The sequence below is a fragment of the Lepidochelys olivacea genome (genome assembly GCF_965140295.1).
Source record: "Lepidochelys olivacea isolate rLepOli2 genome assembly, chromosome: 1".
Lineage (NCBI taxonomy): Eukaryota > Metazoa > Chordata > Testudines > Cheloniidae > Lepidochelys > Lepidochelys olivacea.
Window position 1 is genome coordinate 352,227,965 of NC_140411.1, and position 21,157 is coordinate 352,249,121.

General features: G+C 41.6%; 1 protein-coding gene across 2 annotated transcripts in view; it reads right to left on the bottom strand.

Moving 5' to 3' along the window:
* Positions 1 to 21,157, bottom strand: part of PPP6R2 (protein phosphatase 6 regulatory subunit 2) — a 156,263-nt gene that overhangs the window by 100,091 nt on the left and 35,015 nt on the right. For both annotated transcript variants that reach the window (XM_084615637.1, XM_084615636.1), the window contains exon 2: positions 9,668 to 9,807. The gene's annotated coding sequence lies outside the window, so the exon portion shown is untranslated. The remainder of the gene's footprint in view (positions 1 to 9,667; positions 9,808 to 21,157) is intronic.

The following is a 21,157-nucleotide window of genomic DNA, read 5'->3' on the forward strand; positions in this document are numbered from 1 at the left end:
TGCTGACCATCCTTCTTGTATTTTGTATCCCATTCCCCCATCATTTTTTTTTCCCAGAGTGGGGAGGTCTTTCCAATGGTAAGCTTTTTTCTATATGTCTATATAGAAAGCAGCACATTTTGGGTGCTACCACAATAAATATGAATCATACATGTAAAAGTCACCAGATTTGGAACCTAATATTTTTGCTTTCTTGAGAAAAGAGGAAGTCTTAGAGCTGAGAAACTTTTAGAGCTTGCGTGCACAAGACATCCTACTTGCAACATTTTAGCTTAAAAGTTACACAGATATGTAGATTAAAGTGGTGATGCTATTTTCTTTCTTTTATATACTTCAGGAATCTTTTTCTAATTACTCTTTAATGGATCGTTCATTGAGTTAAGTAAGAGAAAATCTGAAGGGTTTCCCCAGAAGGGGCAGGATTAAGTGAAGCATTATTTAGGCTAAGTGTAATGTCCTAATACTAAGCTTTTATATCACTTAAAGTGATTCAAGGGGAAGTATTCCAGAAATTGTAATTCTGTACATACTGCATGTGAAGTTATCTGTCTTTCACAAGTGAATATTAATCATTCATTTGGGAGGTGTATTACTTCATTTTCTTTTTTTTTTTTTGTATCATAGAGGTGCCCAAGAATGCCAATCAAGGCTCAGAACCCCATCTGTTAGTCACTATACAGAAAAAGAACAATAGTCCTTGCCTCACAGTTTACTATCTACACTATTTGGTAAAAAATATATTGTAAGAATTCTTTGAAGATAACGCATAATTTGTAACAAGATTTTTGCTTCAAAATTGGTTTACATGTTATTTTGATGAAAAGGAAAAATAATTAGAGAAATGTAAGTTGTCAACAAATACCTTAGTCAATAAAACCCACAAAGAAAAGAGGAAGCTTTTTGCATTGCACATCAGAATTCAGTGCAACTCCTCAGACTGGTAAGAATAAAAACCTAAATTAAGATGACCTATGGCAGATGTGAAACAAACTGACTACTTTTACTACAGTAAGGGTGTCACAGCTCAGTTAGTTCTAGTTACAGCTCAAGTGTTATCCCTAACCTGACTCCCATCCCCACACAAATATCTCTAGTTAAACGATGCTGTAAACTACAGTTCACTGGCCCGTGGGGGGTAGAAGGTGAGGTTGTTCAAAGATTCAAGACCAGAAGGGATCACAGTGATCATCTAATCTAACTTCCTATATAACACACGTCGCAGACCTTCCCCAAAAGAATTCCTAGAACAGATCTTTTAGAAAAGCATCCCATCTTGATTTAAGAACGGTCAGGGATAGAGAATCCACCACAACCCTTGATAAATTTTTCCAATGGTTAATTATTCTCCCTGTTAAAAATTTAATCTCATTTCCAATATGACTTTGTCTAGATTCACCTTTCTCAATACCTTTCTCTGCTAGACTGAAGGGTTCACTGTTATATATTTGTTCCCCACGTAGATATTTATAGATTGTAATCAAGTCACCCCTTTGCCTTCTCTTTGTTAAGCTAACTAGACTGAACTCTTTGAGTCTATCACTATAAAATATGTTTCCTAAAATCCCTTAATCATTCCCTCAGCTCTTCTCTGAACCCTCTCCAGTTTATCAACATCCTTTGTGAACTGTGAGCACCAGAACTGGACAGAGTATTCCTGCAGCGGTCGCACCACTGCCAAACAGAGGTAAAAGAACCTCTCTGCTCCTACTCGAGGTTCCTATTTATGCATCTCAGGAAAACACCAGCTCTTCTGGCCACAGCATCACACTGGATGCTCATCTTCAACTGATTATCCACCATGGCCCCCAAATCTTTTTCAGAGTTGCAGCTTCCCAGGATAGACTCTCCCATCCTTTAAGTATGGCCTGCATTCTTTGTTCCTACATCTATACATTTACATTTATCTGTATTAAAATGCATAGTGCTTGCTAGTGATGCTGATGCTTGAGCTATTAATGCAGCCGGAGTGCAATAGCTCAGTTTAAACAACTGAGCAGCTAATCAACTCTCTCTTCTAATCCAAGTATCAGGGGTGGTCATGTTAGTCTGTATCCACAAAAACAACAGGAGTCCGGTGGCACCTTAAAGCATCTGAAGAGTGGTTTTTTACCCACAAACGCTTATGCCCAAATAAATCTGTTAGTCTTTAAGGTGCCACCGGACTCCTTGTTGTTCTTCTAATCCAATTACTCTGTGCTGCTTGCTAATCACTGAATCATAGAAATGCAGGGCTGCAAGGGTCCTCAATGGCCATCAAGTGCAACCCCCTGCACTAAGGCAGAACCAAGCAAACGCAGATCATCCCTGACAGGTGTCTGTCTAACCTGCTCTTAAAAACCTCCAAGGATGGGGATTCCATAGCCTCCAGTGGACGCCTACTCCAGAATTTAACTACCCGTATAGTTCGGGCAGGTGTACACTTCGAAAGCTGCAGCTGTGCCACTGCAATGCTTTAGTGAAGATGCTGCTAAGCCGACAGCTTCTTCAGTGGGCATAGTTAATACACCTCCATGAAAGGCAGTAGCTATGTTGAAGGGAGAAGCTCTCTCATCCACATAGTGCTTTCTACACTGGGGATTAGGTCAATATAACTGCGTCACTCAGGGTGTGGATTTTTCACACCCCGAGCGATGTAGATATAGCAATACAAGTTTCTAGTGTAGGCCTGGCCTTAGAAAGTTTCTCCTAATATTTAACTTAAATATCCCTTGCTTAGGGCATGTCCACACTACAAAATTAAGTTGAACTAACCTACATCAGCATACAGCCGCCACAGTAATTACATCTCTTGAGCATGTCTACACTTTGCTCCTTGTGGTGCATGTCACTAGGAGTGCTTATATCGACTGTACTGTCAGTGTAGGGCCTTGTGAAACTGCTTCTGAAAGCCAGAACAGTTGACATAAGCAACACAGTGTCTACATGACACTGCATCGACCTAACTACATTGACACTGGCTTTGCACCTCTCGTGGAGGTAGAGTTATTAAGTCTGCACAGCAGGGCAGTTGGTGGAAGTAAAATTTTAGATACTTCCATAGCTCGGTCAATGTAAGGTGCCCTGCATCGACCTAACTCTAGAGTGTTGACCAGGCATAAGCTCTTTATTTTTTGTCCTACTTTCAATGGACATAGAATCATAGGACTGGAACGGACCTCAAGAGGTCATCTAGTCCAGTGGCTCTCGTCCTTTGCAGACTACTGTAACCCTTTTAGGAAACTGATTTGTCTTACATACGCCCAAGTTGCACCTCACTTAAAAACTGCCTGCTTACAAAATCAGACAGTGTCACAGCACACTATTACTGAAAAACTGCTTAACTTTCTCATTTTTACCATATGATAATAAAATAAATCAATTGGAATATAAATATTTTATTTATATTTCAGTGTTTAGTACATAAAGCAGCATAAACAAGTCATTGTCTGTATGAAATTTTAGTTTGTTCTGACTTCGTTAGTGCTTTTTATGTTGTAAAACTAGGCAAATATCTAGATGAGTTGATGTTCCCCCAGGAAGATCTCTGTGTATCCCCACGGGTACGTGTACCCCCGGTTAAGAACCACTGATCTAGCCCAGCTTCTACCCTCATGGCAGGATTAAGTATTATCTAGACCATCCCTGACAGGTGTTTGTCTAAGCTGCTCTTAAAAATCTCCAATGATGGAGATTCCATAACATCCCTAGGCAATTTATTCCAGTGCTTAACCACCTTGACAGTTAGGAAGTTTTTCCTAATGCCCAATTTAAACCTCCCCTGCTGTAATTTAAGCCCAGAGCTTCTTGTCCTATCCTCAGAGGTTAAGAAGAATAGTTTTTCTCCCTCCTCCTTGTAAGAACATTTTATGTACTTGAAAACAGCTATCATGTCCCCTCTCAGTCTTCTCTTTTCCAGACTAAACAAACCCAATTTTTTCAATCATCCCTCATGAACAGGTCATGTTTCCTAGACCTTTTATCAGTTTTGTTGCTCTTCTCTAGACTTTCTCCAATTTGTCCACATCTTTCCTGAAATGTGGCGACCCAGAGGATAGAGAGCTGTTGATCACCATCCCCTTTATAACAGCCTTTAACATATTTGAAGGCTGTTATGAGATCTTCCCTCAGTCTTCTTTTCTCAAGAGTAAACATGCCCAGCGTTTTTAATCTTTCCTCATAAGTCAGGTTTTCTAAACTTGTAATCATTTTTGTTTTCTTCTTTTAAACTCTCTCCAATTTGTCCACGTTTCCTGAAGTCTGGCACCCAGAAATGGACACGGTACTCTAGCTGAGGCCTCAGCAGTGCCAAATACAGCGAGACACTTACTTCTCATGTCTTACATATGACACTACTAGTTAACACACACCAGAATGTTATTAGCCTTTTTCACAACTCCATTATATTGTTGGCTCATATTCAATTTGTGATGCGCTACAGACTCCAGATTCCTTTCAGCATTACTACCACCTAGCCGATTATTCCCCATTCTGTAGTTATACGTTTCATTTTTCCTTCTTAAGCACAGTATTTTGCCCTTGTCTTTATTTAATTTCATCTTATTGATTTCAGACCAATTCTCCAATTTGACAAGGACATTTTAAATTCTAATCCTGTCCACCAAAGCATTTGCAATCCCTCCCAGCTTGCTGTCATCTATCAACTTGATAAGCATATTCTCCACTCCATTATCCAAGTCATTAATGAAAATACTAAAAATATACCAGACCAAGAACAAACCTCCCGCAGGACCTTCTCGTTTGACAGCGAACCACTAATAACTACTCTTTGACAGAGTCATAAAATACGATTCATCCTCTCCCTGTTTTTCTTCCAAACACACATTTGCAACTCAGGTGAAAGCACTCATTGATATAAAACTTAATGAAACTATAGCAAAGAACAAAATTTTCAGACACATAGATGAACATAATTTGTTGGGGAAAAGTCCACATGGTTTTTGTAAGGGAAATCATGCCTCACCAATCTACTAGAACTCTTTGAGGGGGTCAACAAGCATGATATTAATAAGAATGATAAGTAGATATTGTGTACTTAGATTTTCAGAAAACCTTTGACAAGGTCCCTCACCAAAGGCTCTTAAGCAAAGTAAGCTGCCATGGGATAAGAGGGAAGGTCCTCTCATGGATTGGTAACTGGTTAAAAGATAGGAAACAAAGAGTAGGAATAAATGGTCAGTTTTCAGAATGGAGAGAGGTAAACAGTGGTGTCCCCCAGGGGTCAATACTGGGCCCAGTCCTAATCAACATATTCTTAAATGATCTGGAAAAAGGGGTAAACAGTGAGGTGGCAAAATTTGCAGATGATACAAAACTACTCAAGATAGTTAAGTCCCACACAGACTGCGAAGAGTTACAAAAGTATCTCACAAAACTGGGTAACTGGGCAACAAAATGACAGATGACATTTAATGTTGATAAATGCAAAGTTATGCACACTGGAAAACAAAATCACAACTATACATGTAAAATGATGGGGTCTGAATTAGCTGTTGCCACTCAAGAAAGAGATCTTGGAGTCATGGTGGATAGTTCTCTGAAAACATCCACTCAATGTGCAGCAGCAGTCAAAAAAGCAAACAGAATGTCGGGCATCATTAGGAAAGGGATAGATAATAAGACAGAAAATATCATATTGCCTCTATAGAAATCCATGGTACACCAACATCTTGAACACTGTGTGCAGATGTGGTTGCCCCTTCTCAAAAAAGATACATTGGAATTGGAAAAGGTTCAGAAAAGGGCAACAAAAATTATTAGGGGTATGGAATGGCTTCCATATAACGAGAGATTAATAAGACTGGGACTAGTCAGCTTGGAAAAAAGACAACTAAGGGGGGATATGATTGAGGTCTATAAAATCATGACGGGTGTGGAGAAAGTAAATAAGGAAGTGTTATTTACTCCTCATAACACAAGAACTAGGAGTCACCAAATGAAATGAATAGGCAGCAGGTTTAAAACGAACAAAAGGAAGTATTTCTACATAAAAGGCACAGTCAACCTGTGGAACTCTTTGCCAGAGGATATTGTGAAGACCAAGACTATAACAGGGTTCAGAAAAGAACTAGATAAGTTCATGGAGGATAGGTCTATCAATGGCTATTAGCCACGATTGGCAGGGATGGTGTCTCTAGCTTCTGTTTGCCAGAAGCTGGGAATGAGCGACAGGGAAAGGATCACTCGATGATTACTTGTTCTGTTCATTCCCTCTGGAGCACCTGGCATTGGCCACTGTCGGAAGACCGGATACTGGGCTAGATGGACCTTTGGTCTGACCCAGCATGGCCATTCTTATGTTCTTTCTGACTGCTAAAAATTATAATTTCTGAGGCTTCCGCCCTCCCCTATGCTCTTCAGGTAGCCCAGCTTCCCAGGCTGTGACTCCCCATTATTCTGTCCAAATAACCTAGCTCAGAACCTCCTTCCCCAGAAGTACACCAGACAAGTGGGCAGTTTGTAACTGTTTTCAGCAAGCGATAAATTGGAGAGGATTCAGAGAAGAGTCATTGAGAATGATTAAAGGAATAGAAAACCTAACGTACAGTGACAGGCTCAAAGAGCTCAATCTATTTAACTTAAAGTAAAAGTTAAGAGGGGGACTTGATAACAGTCTGTAAGAATCTACATGAGGAACAAATATTTAATGATGAGCTCTTCAGTCTAGCAGAGAAAGGACTAACATAATCAAATGGCTGGAAGTTGAAGTAGACAAATTCAGATTAGAAATAAGGCGTAAATTTTTAACAGTGAGAGTAATTAACCATTGGAACAAAGTACCAAGGGTTCTGGTGCATTTTCCATCCCTGACTATTCTTGAATCAACACTGGATGCACTCTTCACATTTTCAAAATCATCTCTGGAATTATATGGGCTAAAAAACATTTTGAAATGAAAGCTGAGATTCTGGAGTACAATTATCCCTCAAGAGCTGATTTCCAAGACAAATTCCATGCTTATGAAATCATGAAATACGTGGGATTCTTCCTATATGATCTTCATTACTGTTGTAACTGAGCACCTTCTAATTAAAACATGTAACAAAAAACAAACTTTCCTCTTTCTTTGTGTGTGAGGATCACTTCAAAGGTAACAGGCAGGGGTGCTTGTAAGAGAGATAGAGTCTATGTAGAGAGACTATTTAATGTGAGATAGGTTTTCCACTTAGTTCTGAATGCTGCAATACACTGTCAAAGCATTTGTTGTCTATGGCAATCCAATCAGTCCTCTTCAAGCAAACTGACAGAGTGGTTTCTCCTTATCAAGAGCACATTCCCGCGTGTCCCAGAGGTATCCATTTTAATTTGGTTCCTCTTCAAAATCTGCATGAGACAGCTTGAAGAGGTGGTAAGTCACCACAGGCTTCAGTGCCAAACCTACACTAATTAAACCAAGTTGATCATCTACTTTTCCACAGATGTAACCAGTGCCATCACCAGAATATCACAATGCCTACAACAGATAGGCAGCATTTGATGTTGGTCATGAGATTCTGCTGTCTAACCTGAGAGGTGACCTGGGTCCAGGATAATGTACTAAAATGGTCTGAGTCCTTCATGGAGGGATGAACCCAGTGAGTAGTAATAGGGAATTGCAGCATCACCACTAGTCCCCTCGCTTGTAAGGATCAATTTTTAGTCTGCTCCTTTTCACTATCTACATGGAACCACCAGTTGAACTTGTCAGACAACATGGACTCAAATGCCAGTAATACACGGCTGACACTGAGCTCTATCTATCCTTCACCAAACCACTACCACCAAGATTGCCCAGTACTTGGAGAAGAACAGCTGGCTGAAGCTGAACCCAAGCAAACCAGAAGTGATGCTTCTGGGCAGAAGAAAGTATTTTGAAGAGCTTGCAGCTTCAGTGCACTCTCTGTTGGTTGAAGAGAGACACCCACAATTAGTCCAGTCAGTCCGTAGTATAGAAGTATTCTTGGATTCCTCACTGATGCTGAACTCTCACATGGCAGAATCCACAAGTACTGCTTGCTACCCCTCTGCTTGGCTAGGAAACTCCATTCCATCCTGGTGGAAGAAGACCTGGTTTCAAATATTCATGCCTTGATCACCTCTCGGCTGGATTACACCAAGATAATATACCTGGGCATGAAGCCTTCAGCACTTAGGAAACCCGAACTAGTTCAGAACACTGCAGCCCATCTCTTCAGCAATACAAATTACCATAAACATATCCAACTGCCCTCTGCTCTCTATACTGGCTTCCAATAGATTTTCAAATTATGTTCAAGGTCTCAGTCCTGATCTTCAAAAACACTCCATGGCCTGAGCCCAGGACTTCTAAAAGACCATCTAAAGCACTAGGATGAAGACTGGGGGAAACAACTATGGTTCTCTCGTACAATGGAATTCTCAATAATAAAGAGTAAAGCTTATCTATGCGAAAGAGAGAACCTTCTCTGGGAGACGTCTGAGACTGTGGAATGAACCCCCCTAGGAACAAAGGGCCATCAGAACCTCATAACTTTCTGCTCCACGTTTCTTTGATGTTGCTTTCTCTAACGTGAACACACAGCAACAGGTACATTTAAAAAACAAAAAAAACACACACTACCAAAACAAGACATTCCACTGCACACAACTCTCCTTCTGGGTAGAGGATAAAAGAACAACACAGGACACATTGCTTAATGCACTACTGGAACACACTAAGACACTATGGTCTAGTCTATATACAACCTATATAGACTAGACAAGACAGATCAGCTGGCTCAGAGTGAATACTAGCAAGACCAAGTAAATGCTGGTCAGAAGGGAGTTAAATCCCCTGGAGTGGGAGAAAATAATCACAGCAGCAAGCCAACACACTCTATTGATCAAGGGCAATAAGAAGGAACTTTGCGGCAGGGGTGGTGTCAGCCCTGCCCTTCATACCATTGTGCAGCAGCCCAAGGATGCTAAGGGGACATGCATCACACCTCAGAAGGAATGGACGTGCAATCACTCGAAGAAGAAACATGCCTTATGGTGACTGAGCTCCTTGAGTCTACCTAGCTTAACCTCTCTGACCTGATGACAGTCTATAAGTACCTACATGGGGAATAAAAATGTGATAATCTGCTTTTCAATCTAGTAGACAAAGGTCTAACATGATTCAATGACTGGAAGTTGAAGCTAGACAAACTCAGACTGGAAATAAGATGCGAATTTTCAAGAGGGAGGGCAAGGAACCACTGGAACAACTTAGCAAGGGTTGTGATGGCACCTCTGTCATTGGAAATTTTTAACTCAGACTAGATGCTTTTCTAAAAGAGATGTTCTAGTTCAAAGAGTTCAGGAAAGTCTTACGGGATGTGTTCTATGGAAGTCAGATTATCACAGTGGTATCTCCTGATGTTATCATCTATGGGTCACAGATTTACAGAGTTTCAGGGCAGAAGCAATCATTAGATTAGCTAGAGACTGAGCTCCTGTATATCACATGCCTCAAAATGGTGGCAGAGGAGCTGGGCTTCCCACCGGGATGTTCTGGCAACTGAACCACATTGTTAGAGCCCTCCCAGCATCACCACTCTCATCTTAGCTACCTCCCAGTACAAAATGCCAAGTAAAATTTTCAAGTTCTGATTACTGAGATGCATCGCACAGTTGTAAGTATTTATTATGAAACAAATGAGCCTTAAAGAGGAAGAGTAAATATTCATACCTTCCGTAGAAATCGTTTCAAAAATGAAATCTTCTCCACAGACAGAGAAACATTTGGGTTACAGTTCCTGGGGTGTATTCATCTTTAAAAAAAGAAAACACCTTTCTTTCAATGTGAAGTTTCGCTCCAGTCTCTTTTTCCTGAGAATTAAAGAAAAAGAAAATAGTGTTACTATTCACCAAGGAAAGCCCTGGAAAGGCTACGGTGGCATGAAGTATCTTTTACATGTAACCTCACCTGATGGCAAATTTAAATTAGACTAAAGAAAAATGGAACTTATTGAAGATGCCAAGTTTTTTGTAAAATCATTATCACATATGAATATACTCCCTTCTATCACTCTACCTGCAACTTTACCATTTAATACTGTAGACAAATATGAACATTTATTCTGGTTTCCGGAAGCACAACGGTTAACAGTCCCTCCCCTCTGCAGTCCTTAGACTCAGCTTGTGAAATACCTACAGTACTTCATTCAGGAACACACTTTGTTTTCCTGACATCACTCTATAAAAGAAAGTTCTACGTTGCCAAGGAAACCAAAAGGTCATTTTCCTTGTTCCAAGAATAATTACAAACAGAATACATGTATTACATATTCAGTCTGAGGCCCCTATTACTTTGAAGGGACAGCAAGACACTGAAGCCCCGAACTGAATATACAAAACATTGAAAAGGAGACTCACATTGAGGAAAACTGTGAAAGAGCTGTACTTTCCTTAGCTTCCCTTTGCTTTCAGTGAAGTTCTGTTTTAACTAGGGCTCTCGATTAATCGCAGTTAACTCAGGCAATTAACTCAAAAATATTAATCGTAATTAAAAATAATTGGGATTAATCACAGTTTTAATCACACTGTTAAACAGTAGAATACCAACTGAAATTTATTAAATAGTTTTGGATGTTTTTCTACATTTTCAAATATACTGATTTCAATTACAACACAGAATACAAAGTATACACTTTTCAGAGTGGTAGCTGTGTTAGTCTGTATTCGCAAAAAGAAAAGCAGTACTTGTGGCACCTTAGAGACTAACAAATTTATTTGCGCATAAGCTTTCATGGGCTAAAACCCACTTCATCGGACGCATGCAGCAGAAAAGATAGATAGATAGATAGATAGATAGATAGATAGATAGATAGATAGATAGATAGATAGATAGATAGATAGATGCACACACACACAGAGGAAACATGAAAAAATGGGTGTTGCCATACATAATGGGTGTTGTCTGTACTTAGGACGGAAGAATCCCATGCACCGCTACAGACTAGGGACCGAATGGCTCAGCAGCAGTTCTGCAGAAAAGGACCTAGGGGTTACAGTGGATGAGAAGCTTGATAAGAGTCAACAGTGTGCCCTTGTTGCCAAGAAGGCCAATGGCATTTTCGGAAGTAAAAGTAGGGGCATTGCCAGAAGATCGAGGGACGTGATCGTTCCCCTCGATTCGACATTGGTGAGGCCTCATCTGGAGTACTGTGTTCAGTTTTGGGCTCCACACTACAAGAAGCATGTGGAAAAATTGGAAAGAGTCCAGCGGAGGGCAACAAAAATGATTAGGGGACTGGAACACATGAGTCATGAGGAGAGGCTGAGGGAACTGGGATTGTTTAGTCTGCGGAAGAATCATAGAATCATAGAATATCAGGGTTCGAAGGGACCCCTGAAGGTCATCTAGTCCAACCCCCTGCTCAAAGCAGGACCAATTCCCAGTTAAATCATCCCAGCCAGGGCTTTGTCAAGCCTGACCATAAAAACCTCTAAGGAAGGAGATTCTACCACCTCCCTAGGTAACGCATTCCAGTGTTTCACCACCCTCTTAGTGAAAAAGTTTTTCCTAATATCCAATCTAAACCTCCCCCACTGCAACTTGAGACCATTACTCCTCGTTCTGTCATCTGCTACCACTGAGAACAGTCTAGAGCCATCCTCTTTGGAACCCCCTTTCAGGTAGTTGAAAGCAGCTATCAAATCCCCCCTCATTCTTCTCTTCTGCAGGCTAAACAATCCCAGCTCCCTCAGCCTATCCTCATAACTCATGTGTTCCAGTCCCCTAATCATTTTTGTTGCCCTTCACTGGACTCTCTCCAGTTTATCCACATCCTTCTTGAAGTGTGGGGCCCAAAACTGGACACAGTACTCCAGATGAGGCCTCACCAATGTCGAATAGAGGGGAACGATCACGTCCCTCGATCTGCTCGCTATGCCCCTACTTATACATCCCAAAATGCCATTGGCCTTCTTGGCAACAAGGGCACACTGCTGACTCATATCCAGCTTCTCGTCCACTGTCACCCCTAGGTCCTTTTCCGCAGAACTGCTGCCTAGCCATTCGGTCCCTAGTCTGTAGCGGTGCATTGGATTCTTCCATCCTAAGTGCAGGACCCTGCACTTATCCTTATTGAACCTCATCAGATTTCTTTTGGCCCAATCCTCCAATTTGTCTAGGTCCTTCTGTATCCTATCCCTGCCCTCCAGCGTATCTACCACTCCTCCCAGTTTAGTATCATCCGCAAATTTGCTGAGAGTGCAATCCACACCATCCTCCAGATCATTTATGAAGATATTGAACAAAACCGGCCCCAGGACTGACCCTTGGGGCACTCCACTTGACACCGGCTGCCAACTAGACATGGAGCCATTGATCACTACCCGTTGAGCTCGACAATCTAGCCAGCTTTCTACCCACCTTATAGTGCATTCATCCAGCCCATACTTCCTTAACTTGCTGACAAGAATACTGTGGGAGACCATGTCAAAAGCTTTGCTAAAGTCAAGAAACAATACATCCACTGCTTTCTCTTCATCCACAGAACCAGTAATCTCATCATAAAAGGCGATTAGATTAGTCTGGCATGACCTTCCCTTGGTGAATCCATGCTGGCTGTTCCTGATCACTTTCCTCTCATGCAAGTGCTTCAGGATTGATTCTTTGAGGACCTGCTCCATGATTTTTCCAGGGACTGAGGTGAGGCTTACTGGCCTGTAGTTCCCAGGATCCTCCTTCTTCCCTTTTTTAAAGATGGGCACTACATTAGCCTTTTTCCAGTCATCAGGGACTTCCCCCGTTCACCAGGAGTTTTCAAAGATAATGGCCAATGGCTCTGCAATCACAGCCGCCAGTTCCTTTAGCACTCTCGGATGCAACTCGTCCGGCCCCATGGACTTGTGCACGTCCAGCTTTTCTAAATAGTCCCTAACCACCTCTATCTCCACAGAGGGCTGGCCATCTCTTCCCCATTTTGTGATGCCCAGCGCAGCAGTCTGGGAGCTGACCTTGTTAGTGAAGACAGAGGCAAAAAAAGCATTGAGTACATTAGCTTTTTCCACATCCTCTGTCACTAGGTTGCCTCCCTCATTCAGTAAGGGGCCCACACATTCCTTGGCTTTCTTCTTGTTGCCAACATACCTGAAGAAACCCTTCTTGTTACTCTTGACATCTCTGGCTAGCTGCAGCTCCAGGTGCGATTTGGCCCTCCTGATATCATTCCTACATGCCCGAGCAATATTTTTATACTCTTCCCTGGTCATATGTCCAACCTTCCACTTCTTGTAAGCTTCTTTTTTATGTTTAAGATCCGCTAGGATTTCACCATTAAGCCAAGCTGGTCACCTGCCATATTTACTATTCTTTCGACTCATTGGGATGGTTTGTCCCTGTAACCTCAACAGGGATTCCTTGAAATACAGCCAGCTCTCCTGGACTCCTTTCCCCTTCAACTTAGTCCCCCAGGGGATCCTGGCCATCCGTTCCCTGAGGGAGTCGAAGTCTGCTTTCCTGAAGTCCAGGGTCCGTATCCTGCTGCTTACCTTTCTTCCCTGCGTCAGGATCCTGAACTCAACCAACTCATGGTCACTGCCTCCCAGATTCCCATCCACTTTTGCTTCCCCCACTAATTCTACCCGGTTTGTGAGCAGCAGGTCAAGAAAAGCGCCCCCCCTAGTTGGCTCCTCTAGCACTTGCGCCAGGAAATTGTCCCCTATGCTTTCCAAAAACTTCCTGGATTGTCTATGCACCGCTGTACTGCTCTCCCAGCAGATATCAGGAAAATTAAAGTCACCCATGAGAATCAGGGCATGCGATCTAGTAGCTTCCGTGAGCTGCCGGAAGAAAGCCTCATCTACCTCATCCCCCTGGTCCGGTGGTCTATAGCAGACTCCCACCACTACATCACTCTTGTTGCACACACTTCTAAACTTAATCCAGAGACACTCAGGTTTTTCTGCAGTTTCGTACCGGAGCTCTGAGCAGTCATACTGCTCCCTTACATACAGTGCTACTCCCCCACCTTTTCTGCCCTGCCTGTCCTTCCTGAACAGTTTATAACCATCCATGAGAAGAGTAAGGGGGGATTTGTTAGCTGCTTTCAACTACCTGAAAGGGGGTTCCAAAGAGGATGGATCTAGACTATTCTCAGTGGTAGCAGATGACAGAACAAGGAGTAATGGTCTCAAGTTGCAGTGGGGGAGGTTTCGGTTGGATATTAGGAAAAACTTTTTCACTAGGAGGGTGGTGAAACACTGGAATGCGTTACCTAGGGAGGTGGTGGAATCTCCTTCCTTAGAAGTTTTTATGGTCAGGCTTGACAAAGTCCTGGCTGGGATGATTTAGTTGGGGATTGGTCCTGCTTTGAGCAGGGGGTTGGACTAGATGACCTCCTGAGGTCCCTTCCAACCCTGATAGTCTATGATTCTATGACTTGTAGGCTCTAAAGTTTTACATTGTTTTATTTTTGAATGCAGTTATTTTTTGTACATAATTCTACATCTGTAAGTTCAACTTTCATGATAAAGAGATTGTATTACAGTACTTGTATGCGGTGAATTGAAAAATACTATTTCTTTTGTTTTTATAGCACAAATATTTGTAATCAAAAATAAATATAAAGTGAGCACTGTACACTTTGTGTTGTGTTATAGTTAAAATCAATATATTTGAAAATGTAGAAAACATCCAAAAATTTAAATAAATGGTATTCTATTATTAACAGTGCGATTAATTGCAATTAATTTTTTTCAATCATGATTAATTTTTTTTAATCGCTTGACAACCCTAGCGTTAACAAGATATTTTTACACAATACAGGGTCTTCTCATCAGATCCTGAAGTAAGTTTCCAATCTTGTGTTTAAGACTAAACTGAAGTGCAACATTAACAATGAAATGAAAAATGGGCATTAGATAAAAGCATTAGACAAGTACTCTAACATCTAGACAGTATTTCAAACTAGAATTTCAAAAGCATGAGGAGTCTACAACTCATATAGCACTCAAGGAAAAAGTGCTATACTTTCTCACTTTCCCCATCCTGAGTTACTTATGAATTCACAAATTTTAATAATTCTGACGAAGTGGGTTATAGCCCATGAAAGCTTATGCCCAAATAAATTTTTTTAATTTCTAAGGTGCCACAAGGACTCCTCATTGTTTTCACAGAAGTACAGGGAGTCCTCAGACTTACGACGCCTGACTTAGGTCGGACGCCACTTACAACGCTTTTCAATTGACTGCCCGTTTCCCCCTTACAACGTTCAATTTGCATAAAGTTCACTTAAAATCACTTCCTGGTTGTGTTATTCTGGTATGGAGCTGGAAGGGGTCGCTTCTCATTGGCTTTGAGGCAGCAGGGCAGCTTGTTGCCAGGTAGGGTTGCCGCTTGTTTCTGTTTGGTTCCCGGCCTGGTCTCAGCCAATCAGAAAGCTTGAACAGTGATTGGCTGAGGCTCAGCATGTGTACCTTTCTCCCTGGCTTTCTGAGCCTGTGTTGCTGGCATTCTGAGCAGCCATATGTGAGTTTATATGTTTATTTGCATGCTGTTTACAAAATACAGTGTGCAGTAAATACACTGATGTTGCAACATTTCTCATCTATAATTCATTTAGTACAAAAATCTGGGTTATTGTGGTGAAAATAGTGTATCAAGCTTTGGTTCAAGAACAAATCCCGCCTTCATACCATTGATTCCTATGGGAAAAGTGGTTTTGACTTACATTTCGACGTACAACGCAATTCTCAGTTACTATTTTAAGTCCTTAGCTTACTATCATAAAATCTCACATATAAACTAATCTATATATAAGAAAACATATTATGATGAAGGTGGATGAAACCTCTTTGAAGCTGGTGGGCATGAAAGCACCATTCAGGATAAATGTAAGAATTTAATCTCCTTTTTGGAGTAAGCTGAAACAACAGTAACCACTGCCAAAAACACAGGCCACATGCATGGCCAGTCAGATGCTGAAGAATGAATGCAAATGCAGGGAGCTAGGTACTGTTTCGTGAAAATCATGCGTCTGTGTGCAGGAGCACACAGAAAGCCAAGGAGACAGCTAGAAAAACATGATGGCGGTGGCCCTGAGAGAAAGCCTAGAAAGATCTTTTGAGGCAGAGTGCTAGCTGGAACGAGGCTAGGAACTGTGAGCAAAGAAACTGCCTCCTGTTTGATTACGTTTGCTTCCTATTATATTCAGAGAAATGGGACTTAGTATGCAATTCTTTGTAAATAAACCAGACTGCATCAAAGAAATACCTGACTTCATTATCACTTTCTCCTTCTAACAGATACAACCCTAAATAATGCCCAATTGCACGGATCAAACAACACTAACAATGTGATGTCACACTAAGCCGTAAAGATCTACAAAACAGGATACATATTAATTTAAATGTCACTATATTTCTCATCTTACCATCTGCAATGGCTGCACTCACAAATATCCAATCAAACTGATGATGTAACTCAGCTATACTCAGTCTTGGACAGCTAGCAAGTATCTTCCTGGTTAGCAAACAGAAGCACCAAAATTAGTGTATATTTAGTTGCAAATCAACATGTTTTAACGGTAACCAACTAATAAGAATAAACTTTTCTTTAGGAAAATATGTAAAAAGCACAAATGCAAAACAATTAAAATCAATTTTTTAAATCTCAGATTCCTTGCTTGCTCACTTAAATCATTATTAAAATGACAGGTTTCAGAGTAGCAGCCGTGTTAGTCTGTATTCGCAAAAACAAAAGGAGTACTGGTGGCACCTTAGAGACTAACCAATTTATTTGAGCATAAGCTTCCGTGAGCTACAGCTCACTTCATCGAATGCATCCCATGAAGTGAGCTGTAGCTCACGAAAGCTTATGCTCAAATAAATTGGTTAGTCTCTAAGGTGCCACTAGTACTCCTTTTCTTATTATTAAAATGGTGATTTAAATCAGTGAGATTTAAATCACTTTACTTTGCCATTTGGTCATCACATCTAGAACAGGAACAAACAGAATAACTGCAGACTCTCAACATGACACCATGTTGTGATCTCTACCAGGAATAGAATCACACTAGATGATAAGGCCCTTCAGGCTTTAAAACCTAGATCCAAAATTTTCAAAGATCACTAGTGACTCAGGGTACCTTGAATTTTTGGTTTGCCCAACTTGAGATGCCTAAGGGGGTCTGATTTTCAGAAAGTGTTCAGCACCCACACTGAAAATCAGAATCTCAGGTGTCTCAAGTTGGGTACTCCAAAACTAAATCACCCAAAATCACTAGCCCCTTCTAGACTTCTGAAAATCTTGGGGCAATCTATTAAAAAACTTGGGAAAAAACTATGAAACTATTAGATTTTTCACTGATCTGGTGGGAGGTCAGTGAATTAGCACTGCCCAGGATCCTGTCATTCCCAGATAAATCCCAGAGACTCTTGATGGACACATGCTTCTTACCACCCACGCTCCTTTACTAAAGAATCCTGTACATCTCAATACTCTCTCTCTCTTCCCCTTAAACTAATTGCTCTTCTTATATGAGTTAAAACTCAACCAACAACAGAATTACGCTGGCAGAACAGGGAAAATACTTTGACAAATTGGCCATATCCTGACTTCACCAACATTCAAAGTCACCAGACTATCGATTGTCAAGGTGTTGCCAAGCATCAGGTCATGCTGGACTCATACTATTTCTGGATATGCCAACAACACTTTTATCCATCTTTCTCTGATCAGACTATGTCCCTTCCTCCCAAACAAAGACAAACATCATGATCTACAATTTTGACTCCTCCAGGTTAGACTACCTCAAATTTCTCTATATGGGATTGAATGCAACCATTTTAAGTTAGTACAATACGTACCATCAGCAATCAAAATAGTTATATTTGTACTCACAAACTCCACACTCCATTTCACAACAGAATTCAAAGTTCTGGTCGTAATATACAAAACATTTACTACATGGAACCTAGTTCTTTCAGACTGCCTCACCCTCCATGATCCTCCAAAGAAAGTAATGCTCCACAAAAGCAATGAACATAGAGAGGCCCAACTTTAGACTATTGGGGAAGATCCCACAGAGTTTTCTCAGTGTCAGGAAACTGACTGTAAAATTTTTTGCAAGAAGAAATCAAACAAAGCCCAACCCTGAGAGCATTTAGAGCAGGGGTCTCAAAGTTCAGGCCCGCGGGCCATCTGTGGCCCAAGAACCTCCACACTGCGGCCCGCAGAAACGTTCATCTGGCCCTCATGGCTGGTGGCTGGGGGGTTGAGGGGGGGTGGGGGCGCAAGAGAGATGCAGCTATGCTGCCAGCTGTCTGCTGCAGGTGCCGCCCCCCGCAGCTCCCATTGGCTAGGGAAGAGGTACAGAGATACCATCACTAGTTGCCAGGCAGAGTCAGCCATGGAAGCAGTGTCACTAGTCACTGGGCAGAGTCAGCCGGGGCTATATATACATAAGGCCAAGGGAGCGAGGGAAAAGGGTGGGAAACAGGCTGGGAAGTGGCATGACTCGTTAGGCTCCAAGGACAGCACGAGGGGGCACACTGCCTCCATCCCCCCACCCCAAGCGCTGACTTCATGGCCAATGGGAGCTCTGGAGCGCCTGCCCGGAGGCAATGTGCCTGGTGCCTGCAGATAAGATAAGGTGAAGATAAGAAGAAGGAAAGAGGTTATTTCTAGCTGTTGGCACTGCAGGTCTGTGTCATGAAATGGGGCTCTTTATTTACTTTTTTATCCACTGTCCCATGTCATGGGGGTACTTTGTGTAGGAGAGGGCCATCTCAGCAGGAGCACCAGGAGACACTGAACCTGATAGGAGCCTAATCCCAGTCACACAGGGAGCATTAGACCCACCCACTGCCCCATCTCTTGAGGGGAGTAGCCATGCGCCTCACCCCCTGCATCTGATCAGCGGGCAGACCATGACTGTGCCTCCTCCTCAGCCGCTTTTGTGCCCACGGAAGCTGAGGCCCACCCCAGCAAGGTCCTGCTGTCAGCAGAGCGTGGGAAAGTGGACTGAACACAACTCTCTGATGCCCACCTTGCTGCACTCCTGAAGGTTTCAACTGCTCAGTCGCTGAGGCCAAACATCAACTAACGGAACTGAAGCATTGCCAGGTGTCTGGCAAACACTAAAAACTCTCTGGCACGTGAAGAATTGTATCACGTTGTATGACAATTTTATTATTTCTAAGAAATTTGAAATAAAAAATACAATAGAAACGTTTTCTGAACACCATCTTACAGTGACATTATTGGCCCGCTGGGAGGATTTGAAGACTGGCACTAAGGTAAATTGAGTTTGAGACCCCTGATTTACAGCTAAATGAAAGACATCTTTCCAATTTTGCCTCCTTCACAGGGAAGCACCTCTAAAAATAAATATCACACTTACCTTTGTACATTCCTGTACTTGAAAGACTCAAGGGAAAGCCCATTGTTTTTTGTATTTGGTCATAAATTTGTTCACTATATATAGATATAGAGAGATATATACACACACCAAGATGATAAATGCCTTACAAATCCTGTGATAGGTTACAAACGTTAAAAAAAAAAAAATGGATGGGTCACTACAAAAACTAATTTCCCCCTGCTGATACTCTCACCTTCTTGTCAACTGTTTGAAATGGGCCACCTTGATTACATTGGCCTCATTAGCACTGCAAAAGTGATTTTTTTTTCCCCTCCCTTGGTATTCACCCCTTCTTGTCAACTGTTGAGAATAGCCCACTTCCACCTTAATTGAATTGTCTCATTAGCACTGACCCACCACTTGGTAAGGCAACTCCCATCTTTTCATGTGCTGTGCATTTATACCTGCCTCTGTATTTTCCATGCCATGCATCTGATGAAGTGGATTTTAGCCCACGAAAGCTTATGCCCAAATAAGCTTGTTAGTCTCAAAGGTGCCATGAGGACTCCTCATTGTTTTTGCGGATACAGATTCACATGGCTACCACTCTGAAACCTATTACAAACATTGTAAAGTAACAAGCACAGGACACCACAATTATTTGCAGATCTCATACTCCATTTTGGCACTTTATCGCCCATTTCTCCTCTCTCCTTGCCTAGCTGCTAGGAAAAATTGAGGTGTTTCTCTTTTTTCTCTGCATCTCTTAATTCCCAGCCGCTTGCAGAAAAATGGAGGAATCCCACTGGGTCCAGTACATTTTCTCAGCATTATATGTGGTGCCTCACATTTGTCAGCATAGCTTCCACTCAATACCCATATCACACAATATGCCTAAAAACAGACAAAGCAGCTCCATACAATCACTACTTGCCCTGACTAAGCTGGGGTGCCTCTAGATTTAATCAAATGAATAGACACCAACAAGAGTCATGTAAGAACTGCCATACTGGGTCAGACCTTGGTCCATCTTTCCCAGTATCCTGTCTCCAATGGTGGCCTGTACCACACCTTGAGGGGGAACGTAAACAAAAGGGAAATTATGGAGTGATCCACCCATCTTCTGGTAGCCAGAGGCTTAGGGTCAACCAGAGCATGCAGCCTTAGAACCTCAGGAGGATTATTAATAGACTTTCTATACTTCTGGCTGATTTTCACATACCCACCTATGTTGATATCAGTTTGTCACATCTGCCCATAAGTAATGTTATTTGAATACTGAAAGCAACCTGCACATAAGTCAATTCAACTTTGCTAATATTAAGATTATCCAACTAAACTTTCCAAGCTCTAGATACAACTCTGACAAGGTATATAAAAATGGTGCGGTTTCTGTCTATCTGTGCGTTTACTTTGTAGTCCAGTGTATTAGCATTCCAGTATTTACATTGAGAAACTCAGAGATACTTTTCAGCTGAGTGCTTCACTGTTTTCAGGCCAGTTTGCAGTGTGGAGTAAGTATGAATTTAATGAACAAATCTGTAATTGAAACAAGAAAACACCATAGTCAAACTTAAGTCACACTATGATGTGATGAAAGCTCCTTAGGAAACTGCTTTGAGTATCCACTTATTATGAACTGCTGTGAACAGTATTTCTTCTAAACTTGCAGAAAACTGAAAGGGGAGAAATTGCCATACATACACATTTTCTGACTATAGGAATATCTCTGTTCTACCTTCCCTATATTTGTTAATTTTAAGTTCACCTATTTACCTGTGTCACTGTATTATTGACCTCTATAAAAGCATGTTTAGAACAGTTTGTAAAGAAGATTCTATGCAAAATAAAAGGTGTGCTATATACAG